This window comes from Triticum aestivum, chromosome 3B (genome assembly GCF_018294505.1).
Source record: "Triticum aestivum cultivar Chinese Spring chromosome 3B, IWGSC CS RefSeq v2.1, whole genome shotgun sequence".
NCBI classification, from domain to species: Eukaryota; Viridiplantae; Streptophyta; class Magnoliopsida; order Poales; family Poaceae; genus Triticum; species Triticum aestivum.
This window is the reverse complement of record NC_057801.1, coordinates 196,001,941-196,013,839: the sequence shown is the minus strand read 5'-3', so window position 1 is coordinate 196,013,839 and position 11,899 is coordinate 196,001,941. Positions and strand designations below refer to the sequence as shown.

At 42.5% G+C, this 11,899-nt stretch overlaps 1 long non-coding RNA gene across 2 annotated transcripts; it reads right to left on the bottom strand.

Moving 5' to 3' along the window:
• Window positions 1-4,343: 4,343 nt before the first annotated feature.
• LOC123069330 (uncharacterized) lies at window positions 4,344-11,563 on the bottom strand. 2 transcript variants are annotated; one of them, XR_006432453.1, is made up of 5 exons: window positions 11,247-11,563; window positions 10,221-10,309; window positions 9,154-9,197; window positions 8,883-9,026; window positions 4,344-4,616 (listed from the first exon to the last, which is right to left on the bottom strand). It is a non-coding gene; the product is annotated as an uncharacterized lncRNA (long non-coding RNA). The 2 variants fall into 2 exon arrangements; XR_006432454.1 differs by lacking the exon at window positions 4,344-4,616 and adding an exon at window positions 4,630-7,452.
• Window positions 11,564-11,899: the final 336 nt, after the last annotated feature.

Below are 11,899 nucleotides of genomic sequence, written 5' to 3'. Positions count from 1 at the left end.
GGAAGTTACTTGAGAAAATTCAATATGTAAGCTTCTGCTCAACAAACCTATACCAATTACTATCAAGGTGACATATTACACACAAAAGGTAATCTAATTACAATAGTAGTATAATCCATCAAACTAATTTTTGAAAAAGGTTTTTAAAACTTAAATATCATGAAAATACATGAATACCGAAAAAGGCTTTCGCCCCGCTATTATAAATAAGCAACGCCACTAGAACATACATACCACAAAGGTCACACCCACACACACGATCTCACGTCACATACATAGGTTCTGCTTGAGGCACAGCTCAACAAGCCCAGAAAAGAAGAAAAACCACAACACCAGCACAGCCACCCAACACGAGGCTAATCAGGCTCCGGTGGAGCGGCGGAGGCGCGAGAGAGGCGGACACGGCCAGTCGATTACGGATGTCGGCAGGAATGAAGGCGAAGACGCGTCACGGTCGGGGGGCGACTAAGCGGCCGCCAAAGCTGCAAAAAACCCGAGAATTTGTAGAGGACGTCAGTAGAGCGACGGAGGGGAGCGTGCTAGATCACAAGTTTATTGCGAACGGTCCACAACGTCCAGGCCAGCACCCCAACTTGAAGCCACCTAATGTGGCACACGGACACGGGGGACAGTTGGAGTTCAGCAAATATGTCCGGGAAGTTGGTGTGGCACCAACTCCCACTGACGACTTCGCGAAAGCAGCTCCAGAGGAATTGGGCGGAGACGCAGGAGAAGAAGATGTGGTTCGAGTCCTCCGGGATGCCACAGAGCGGGCAGATACCGGTGCCCAGGCCATTGCGCTTGCGTACCTCCACACCAGAAGGGAGCCTACCACGGATCCGTTGCCACATGAATATGCGAATCTTTAGTGGCACACAAACGGTCCAAACCATTGATAAGGGAAGGGGAGCGGAGGAGGGGGCGATGGCCGAGTAGAGCGACTTGGTGGTGAACACGCCCGCTGGCTCCAGCCACCAGCGGGTACGGTCTGGTCTGTCATCCACCAGTGGCTCATGCAACGCGATGCAGTCAAGCAACTCATGCCAGGCGGCGGATTCCGCCGGCCCGAACGGTCGACGGAAGGCCAGGCGCCCCAGATCAAGAAGGGCCCTATTGACCGATATCATGGGGTCAACGGAGATAGAGAAGAGGGCGGGGAAGCGGGCCGCGAAGGGGGAGTCAACGGCCCAACGGTCATACCAGAAGAGGGTCGAGAGGCCGGAGCCAACCGAGATGGAGGTCCCAATGCGGAGTACCGGGAGTAGCTGAACAATGGACTGCCAGAACTAGGAGCCGCCCGATCTCTGGCAGAAGGCAAGGGGTTGACCCCGAAGGTATTTATTCCGGATAATGTCCAGCCAAAGGCCGCCATGACCCTGGGCAATGCGCCAGAGCCAGCGGGAGAGGAGAGCAATGTTCATTCGCTTAGAGCACATGATGCCCAGGCCACCTTGCTCCCGGGGCTTGCAGATGTCCGGCCAGCTGACCATGTGGTACTTCTGCTTATCATGCTCGCCAGCCTAGTAGAAGCGAGACTGGATCTTGGCGATCTCCTTATGTAGGGACTCATGGAGGCTATAGAAGCTCATAAGGAACAGCAAATGGCTAGATTGGGAGGAGTTGATAAGAATAGTTCGGGCCGCCTTCGAGAGCCATCTCCCCTGCCAGGGCTCACACCGGGACTGGAGCCTAGAGATAGCGGGCCTCATGTCCTCGGCAGAGAGACGTGAGTCGCTAATGGGGGTCCCCAGGTAGGAGGTGGGGAAAGAGCCCAAGCGGCAATTAAGCCGATTGGCAATGGCCAGAGACTCGGAAGGGGAGTATCCCAAAACCGTGACGTCGCTCTTATCAAAGTTGATCTTGAGACCCGACATCTGTTGGAAGCAAAGAAGGAGGAACTTGAGGTTGGCGATGTCCATCTCCGAGCCTTCGACCATGATGATCGTGTCGTCAGCATACTGAAGGATGGAGATCCCGGATGCCCCAGAGAGGTGTGGGGTAATCCCACGAATGTGTCCAGCAGCCTTGGCCTTATCAAGAATGGCAGCCAAGGCGTCCACCACCATATTGAAGAGAAACGGAGAGAAGGGGTCGCCGTGGCGAACCCCACAAAGGGTGGGGAAGAAGGGGCCAGCCTCGCCGTTGATGTTAACCGCCGTGCGACCGCAAGAGACCATCTGCATGACTCTAGTGATCCAGCGATCATCAAAGCCCTTCCGAAGAAGGCCTTCTCTGAGGAAGGTCCAGCTGACCGAGTCATAGGCTTTGTGGAAGTCGATCTTCAAAAAAACCGCCTTAAGGCGTTTGGTCCGGACCTCGTGGAGGACCTCGTGGAGGACCAAAACACCATCCAGGATATATTGCCCTCTAATAAAGGCCGACTGGTTAGGATGCGTGATCCGGTCAGCAAGCAGGGTCACCCTATTGGCGTACCCTTTGGCCAAGATCCGGAAAATCACATTAATGACTGTGATCGGCCGGAACTGGCGGATGTCGGACGCCCCAGGGACCTTGGGGATGAGAGAGATGATCCCATAGTTGAGGCGACCTAGGTCGATAGCACCCACAAAGAATTCTTCAAAAATGGCCATGACCTCAGGTTTAATCACGTTCCAGAAGGTCTGGAAGAAGATAACAGGGAGGCCATCAGGGCCAGGGGCCGAAGCAGCATTCATACCCTTGATTGCCTCCCAGACCTCCTTTTAGAAATAATACAACACTATCAAAAGCAATTCATATTGTAAATTTTAGAAATACATTCAAACATGCACTTCTTTTAGTTAATTATTCTTGGTAAGAAAGCATCTATCTCATATGGCCAAATTATTGACACATAATAACCAACTTCCGGTTCATAAAGCCTTTTTTAAAAGAAAAGGCATGATGAATAGATTATTTTTTGCTAAGAGCAAATTAAAATACTATGTAGTACAGCACTGCTACAAATAAAGTACAGGAAATAATCTTCATTACATATGATACATATCATCAGTTGGCACTTACATGTGGTAGTAGTCTGACAACACCAGAAATGAAAAGGCCAACATCTCACGGTCGTGTGCTTCTATTTGTATTCCACAATCTACTTATACTAAGGTTTCACCATTGCCACTGTAACACCTATGAGGACAATATCAGCAAACCCAAACTCTGTCCCGTACCTCGGATGTCAGATCTAACAATTCATCATCAGTAGGCGACTTGGTGAGTTCCCACCAATTGGTTCCCACACAGCCTCCTCCATGAGGCCAAACTACAGCAAATCTGCCATGGCTTAGTCGACGGCCATGACGAGCTTGAGCAGTGCAGCCCCGTGTTTTCCCTGCTACTCCCCATGGCCACTCCGCAGCATGGCCACTCCGTCGGACTCGACGAGGTCAAGGATCCACACCCTTGAGAACAAGACGAACGCGTCTGCGTACTCCGCGCAACCACCAACTGCGCCATTAACGGAAGAGATTCAAAGAAATGAATGGAGAAGTGGAGATGGATTGGGAATTGGTTCTGTGGTGGCGAGCAATGAAATCTTCAACAGACGGCTAATTGGAAGAGGTGGTGCATCGGATGGATAAGGATGCTGGTGGGGATCGAAGAAGCTGCGAGAGAAGAGGTTTTTTACCCAACGAGAAGATTTCTACACGTAGATGATACCTATACAGGTTCTTTATGAGGGTGGTCTAAATGGGCCTACATCAAAACTGTTGGGCCTGAATAGGCTTCATACGTGGTGTATGTTGGCTTTGGAATTTTTCTCTGGGTTTCGAAATTTTCTCTCTATGCCGTAATCGTTATGAACTCGATTCCTACTCCGTATCGAATAGGCTGATACGAGCACGTTAGCGTACTGCTCTTAAATAGTACTAGGAACATAGACTTCGACGATTAACCAAGGGATCATATCATCTCAGAATCGACCTGCATTGAATCGCTGGAAGAAGTTGCACACGAATCAGCCTTGCCACACTTCAGATTAGAAGGTAAATGCTTTCCGTGGAAAACTACTACTTACCACCAGTTCAATGCAACCTCCTAATTTTTTTATTCATTATAGTTTTACATTTAGGCATATATTACTGACTCAAATAAACTATTCTCACACGTCTTGCCTTGGCTCTTCACATAAACTTTATTTTCTTTGAGAAAATAGTAAGAGCTTCTGTGATGAACTAAAAGTGACTCACAGACTGATAAAGTCACTGCAGCAATAAAAAATATGCTCTAATAATTTGTACATGGTATAAAATATTTTCCAAGATCGCTACAGGATTGGCTTTGCAGCAAAGATACAATTACGACAATAATTAGCACATGCGTGTGAAGCTTTACAAAATTAGAAAAACAAAGACAAGAAAACATTATCAGGTATATCATTGAGATTTTACAATCTTCATGTAATGCACACTTTTTTTTGGTACATTTGTAACATATACATTTCAAATATTTACCTTTGTTAATATTGTAGAACCTAATAACTTTACGTATATTGCTAACAATGATCTTAGAGAGTACTTTGCCTTAGTAATTCCCATGGAACAATTGTTGTTCACTGAGAAACAAGCACACTGTCCCTCCAATAATGCCATACACAGCAGCTCGAACCACAAAACACAGTAATCCTGAAAGCATGATCGAAGTATTATAGATTGTCTACATGCAGCCACCATCTCCTATTTATTGCATATATCGTTAGCCTCTTGACGACATTATGCAGAAATTAGAATTATATTATACTATATTGCTAAAAGAATATCCAATGCAGAAATGAAGGGACAGTGCACATCAAAATCAGCAGGCCAACTTACAAAAGAAGCTAGAGAAGCTATTATCAGGAGGAAACAACAACTCCAACAAAAAAGGAGTAAGAGATGCAGGAATACACAGGAAACAACCAATAAAACAGAAGAAGATGCTTCAGGGAAGAGAAAGGAACAAATCAAAGAAAGAAAAGATGTCAAGCGTGCAAGAAAAAATGCAAGCGACAATGAGCTTGAAAGAAACATCATAGAAAGAACCAGCAGCACTACATCCGGAAGTTATTATAGCACGATATGGAACTTTGGAAAGCCAACATACATATGCGAACATTGCAATGCAATACTATGGTGTGAAGAAAGATTAAATTCTCATAGAGGAAACAAAAAACCTTCTTTCGGAATTTGCTGCAAACAAGGTAAAATTGGCCTACCAAAGATAGCATATCCTCCACCTTACCTTGGAGGGCTATTAACAGGTGAAGGAAGTGATGCAACAAACTTCAGAGAAAATATAAGGTCATACAACTCAATGTTCTCATTCACGTCAATGGGAGGAATTGTTGACAAAGAAATAAACAAAGGCAAAGGACCATATGTTTTTAGACTGCATGGCCAGAACTACCACCATATTGGAAGTCTTCTACCCGAAGAAGGTAACAAACCTCGATTTGCCCAGCTATACATCTATCAGACAGAAAATGAGGTACAAAACAGGATAGATGCTTCAAGATGCAATGATAAAAAAACAACAGTGGACCCTGCCATTGTCAAGGAACTACAAGAAATGCTTGATGAGAACAACATCCTTGCAAAGTCATTCAGAATAGCAAGAGATAGATTCGAAGAAGAAGACTACCACGATTACACGCTTCAAATACTTGGGAAAAGGAACGGAACACACAACCTTCCATCAGCATCAGACGTTGCAGCATTAGTTGTAGGAGACCCTACTGGAGAGAGCGAAGGACGAGACATCGTTGTTGAGTACAAAAATATGGAACCTCACAGAATATCGGAAATCCATCCAAAATTAATGTCAATGCAATACCCGTTATTGTTTCCATACGGAGAAGATGGATTCAAGCTTGAAATACCTTACAAGCGAACAAAAGAAGGTGACAAAAGCAGGAAATATGTAACTATGCTGGACTACTATGCATACTACCTACAACAAAGACCCGACCAAGGAATGTCATTGCTAACATCTAGACATCTCTCGCTTCAATTTTGGGTGGATGTTTACACATGCATTGAGCAAAACAGACTAAACTGGATCAGGAATAATCAAGGGAAGCTACGAACTGAACTTTACAGTGGACTGCAGGACGCGATTGAGCAAGGGGACACCAGAACAGAGCAGGTCGGAAAGAGGATAATTGTACCTTCATCTTATATAGGAGGTAGAAGAAACAAGGCACAAAACTTGCAAGACGCATTTGCAATATGCCGTTGGGCTGGATATCCAGACCTATTTATAACATTCACATGCAATGCAAAGTGGCCTGAGATCCAATACATGCTAGATGAAGCAGGAGGAGGGCTCAAGCCAGCCGACCGACCAGATATTGTTGACCGAGTATTCATGATAAAACTGAAGGAGCTAATGAGAGATATCGTTGTGAAGAAACAGTTTGGAGAAACTATAGCAAGTAAGATCAGTCGACTACTAATCGCTAACTAATAGGACCTAAAGTTTCAATTTTTAAACACACAATAGCCTTTATCTATGTATTAAAATGATTCCAAATTTTAACAAAATAAAACTATATATTCAATCAATGCAGTTATCTACACAATAGAGTTCCAGAAGAGGGGACTCCCGCATGTGCACATATTGGTATTTCTCAAGGAGAATTACAAGTGCAAAGGACCATCAGAAATCAACCAAATAATCAGTGCAGAGATCCCAGACAAAGATGTTGATCTGGACGGATATGAAGCTGTTGAAAACTTCATGATGCACGGGCCTTGCGGAGAGGCAAATACAAAATCACCATGCATGATAGACAACAAATGCACTAAACACTTCCCAAAACGGTACAATATCGATACGACAATCGATGAGGATGGCTTTCCAGTATATAGAAGGCAAGACAATGGAAGGAATATCAAAAAGGGAGGAGCAATGCTCGATAACAGATTTGTTGTGCCATACAACAGAAACCTTTTGGTCAAATTCCAAGCTCACATAAATGTGGAATGGTGCAACAGGTCCAGGTCAATCAAGTACCTATTTAAGTACATCCATAAAGATGACGACCAAGTAACAGCCTTACTAAAGGAAAGGGACGCGACAAGCGACTATGATGAAACCAAGAAATACCTAGAGACGAGATACATATCAACAATCGAAGCATGCTGGCGGATATTCCTAGAGAGACTGCCATTCCACATTCTGAAGAAATACCTAGAGACGAGATACACCATCGTGATCCACCAGTAGAGAGACTGCCATTCCACATTGAAAACGAGCAACAAGTTATTTTTCCGGACTCGACTGACATTGAAAAAATAGTAAGAATGCCAGGATCCACAAGTACTAAGTTCACTGAGTGGATGGAGGCAAACAAAATACATGAGGTGGGAAAAGAATTAACCTATGCAGAATTCCCATCAAAATTTGTATGGAAAAGTGACTCCAAAACTTGGGAGAAGCGGAAAAGGGGCTTTGCGAATGGAAGAATTTACTATGCACACCCTACAAGTGGTGACTGGTATTATATGAGAATGCTTCTAAACACCAAGAAAGGATGCACATCATTTGAGGATATTAGAACAATTAATGGAGTAGTTCACCCAACATACAAATCAGCATGCCAAGCGCTTGGATTTCTTGATGACGATAGTGAGTGGATTGAAGGCATCAATGAAGCATCAAGTTGGGGGTCAGGGATACGATTACAGCAGCTATTCACCACAATATTATGCCATTGTGAGGTGACCAGCCCAAAAATGTTGTGGGATTCAACATGGGAGGCACTATCTGAAGATATCCAGTACAAAAGAAGAATAATCCTAAACTTTCCTATGCTGCAGCTAACTGATTCATAGAAAAAATCATATGCTCTGATCGAGATAGAGAAACTAATGAGGCAAGCTGGAAAGACACTAAAGGACTATCCAGGCATAGAACTACCAAATGCTACTGAACTTGAACAACTTGGGAACAGAATGATAAATGAAGAACTTAGCTACGACTCACAAGCACTAAAGATTGAGCACCAAACCATAGTTAGCAATCTTAACTATGGCCAGAAAATTGCCTTTGATGCCATAATGGAATCAGCTTACAGAGGACTTGGAAAACAGATATTTGTAGAGGGCTACGGTGGCACAGGCAAAACTTATCTATGGAAAGCAATCACAACAAAGCTACGATTGGAGGGGAAAATAGTGCTTGCAGTAGCATCATCTGGCATTGCAGCATTGCTCCTCCAAGGTGGAAGAACAGCGCACTCAAGATTCCACATTCCAATAAATATCACAGAAGAATCAACATGTGAAATAAAACAAGGCTCACATTTGGCTGAACTGGTAAAGAGGACCTCACTGATACTGTGGGACGAGGCTCCTATGGCACACAAACACTGCTTCGAGGCACTAGACAAAATCCTTAGGGATATTCTAAGGTTCCAAAACCAAAACAGTGACGAAAGGCCATTTGGTGGCATGACAGTTGTGCTAGGAGGTGACTTCAGGCAAATACTTCCAGTGGTTACAAAGGGAAAGAGAGAGCAGATAGTAAATGCCTCAGTCAAAAGGTCATACCTATGGAAGCACTTCGAAATATTTAGACTAACTGAAAACATGCGGCTGAAGTGCCTGTCAGAAGATCCAATACAAAAGCAAAATGTGGCTGAATTTGCAGAATGGATATTACAAATTGGCGACGGAAAACAAACAAACGATGAGGGAGATGATTGGGTAAAAATACCTAAAGACATAATTCTGCAAAAAGGAGAAGACCCGAAAGAAGCGATAGTAAAAAGCACGTACCCAAACTTGCACCAAAACTATCGTGACCGTGAATTTCTTGAAGAAAGAGCAATACTATGTCCAAGGAATGAAACAGTTGATAAGATAAATGACTACGTAATGAGCCAAATACAAGGTGAAGAGGTGACATACCTAAGCTTGGACACTGTATGCAAGGCAACAACAAATTACAACACAATGGAGAATATGTGTCCAACAGAGTTCCTTAACAAATTGACCTTCCCAGGAATTCCAAACCACGAGCTAAAACTGAAGGTAGGCTTGCCGGTTATGCTCCTACGCAACATCAATCAAGCGGCAGGTTTATGCAATGGTACAAGAATGACTATCACACAGCTGGGAAACAGGTACATTGAGGCACAAATAATCACAGGAACACACGTCGGTGACAAGGTATACATACCTAAAATCATTATGTCACCAAGCGACTCGAAGTGGCCCTTCGTGCTGAAAAGAAGGCAATGTCCTCTATCAGTTTGTTTTGCAATGACCATAAATAAAAGCCAAGGTCAATCCCTAGACAAGGTGGGTCTATATTTGCCTAAGCAAGTCTTCTGTCATGGCCAACTATATGTGGCATTATCAAGAGTCACAAACAGAGAAGGATTGAAGGTGCTGATTGATGACACGGAGTGCCCAAGCGAAGATAGCGCAAAGAATATAGTATACAAAGAGATCTTCTAATTTTTGTCATTCAATTAAACAATAAAATGTATGGTTCAAAAGCATGATGTTCATGTGTTAGATATGGCCGGAAATACTGTATACAAAAGGATATTATAGATTGGGTTTCTAATTATTTTTTCAACAGGAAAAAAGAACATGACAATGCAGATTATTGTTACCATACACTACTTTCATGAATACAGATATTAACAAATGTGTACGGCTAGCTAACTTTTTTATCCTAGATATGATACTGATCAATGAGCAGGTCTGTTTACTAACATATTTGATTGGAATTTTATCAGTCAGATTAAGAAACAGTTACTAACCATATTTGATTGTACAGGGTGAAACAATCCATGCTACTATTTGGAAGAATCTTATAGACACTTTTAGATTTAAATGAAAGCCAAAAAAACAATGCTTTAACATGAAGATGAATTACGTAAACAAAAGCCCAGGAGAACAAGGATGTTATCTAGATAATTAGTAGATTAGTAGCTTATGAAATAAATAGTACGACCGCCTATTTGCATCGACAACGATAAGTGAGAGTACTTGACATCGACATAGATAAGAAGGATACTTATTAGATTAAGGGTACGAATGTTAGCAATGTTCTTACTCTAAAACAGATTAATAGCTTTCTTTATGTAGTTTCCTTTACAAACATGCTAATTTAGCCAAATCTGTTAATAGACAGGAACATAATACAAGACAAGAGTTTCACACATTAGGATTCATTTCACAATACTATACTTTGCCAAATCTAGACGAGGCCATTCGCAATAGATAGTAACATACCTTGCTTTTGCAACTTAATAGCAGAAGAGGATGTAAGCATATCAACGACCTCTCTACTGTGTACATACAGATAGTTTAGCCTGGCACTGCTATTCTCACAAAAGAAAAACGGTCCCACATTTAGAATTAGCCGCAAAGAAAATACACTATCTAATCACATTAATTGCTTATGTCACTAAAAATTTGCTGGCAACTCAAATATGTTTCGCGGTTACTTGATGTGGTGACCAAAAGTTACATGAGAAAATTCAACAAGCCAGCTTCAGCTCAACTAACCTATACCAAAATTAATAAGCAGGGTGAACAGACAAGAGGTGAGGCCTTTGCAATTTAAGAAAATAAAAAAACTGATTGATACATATGAACCAATCCTGTTCATAAGGTGTTTTTTCAGACAGAAGGCACCATAAAAAAGTATTTCTTGCTAAAAAGCAAATTAAAAATAGTATGGAGTACCACACTGCTACGGATAAAGTACAAGAAATAATATTCCACATCCTTGAGAATGCAACAAACGCGTCCACGCACTGGCAAAGTGTGTCCGTACATACATGAAGAGATTGGAAGAAGAAAACTAGCCGCGCGTAAATCACTGAAATTGAAAACTTAAACTGCAGCTAGACACATGTATTTCTCACATTAAGCTGATTCTTTTGCTACCTACCTCAGTAAACGTGCATCTAAAACTACTCTTTTTACTATCAATCAATAATTAGATACAAGGGCACCTTGCTAGGTTCAGTTAGACTAAATTCAAGCAGATCCATATTTGTGCTTTACTGTACTCTATTCTATATTGCAGAATTCGGAGAACAAGTATAAGTGCCTATCTCTAGACAGAAAGTTGTGGTATGATTCCTAATTTCACACCAAAAGTTGTTTACCAATGGAAAGATAAAATCTTATTCTGATTTCTAGATCATTCAACTTCAAAAAAACTTATATGGTTCCAATAACATTTACATTTTGGTACAAGTACAGACAACAGGAGGGCACCAACTAACAGGCACTCGCAGAAATACTCACGTCTTGCTGAAATTTGTTCCTCCGTGACCTCCCTCAATGCCTAAGCAGCCCCAGCATCCAGGGCCTCCGGCTACGACAATTTTGAGCAGCGAGGTCGCCGAGATCCACCCACTCATCCAGCCACATGTGCCACCACCAAGGAAGAAAAATCAGGAGAAAATAAGAGACATGTGGATCTGGGATAACATGAGGATTAGTTTCCTGATGGGGCACAACGACGCCGTCCTTCGCCGGCGGCAAATCAGAAGAAATGGTAGATGTGTCTGAGGAGCCTGGTGGGGGTCATACGAGAGGAGAGGAGAGTTCTTTATTTTACTAATAGGGAAATGAGAGATGGTTTTTTTTAATATGTAGATGACTGCCACTATGGGCTGTTTTACTTAGAAAAAAAATAATATGGGGTTGTAATCATCTACACTCTAATGGGATTGCAGAAATGTACGTTGGGCATGACAAATATCATACATCAGCTATGCAAGATTGGGTACAGATATTTTATTTAAATTCTTCGTATGGAATACACAGATCCTAGCAAACATAAAAAAACATGAAAAATTGCTCTCTTTTCTGCCGATGAAAAAATGCTCTTAAAAAGAGGAAACTTACTTCCCGTAAAAAAATATGGATGAAACTTATACATCATTCGTCAAAGG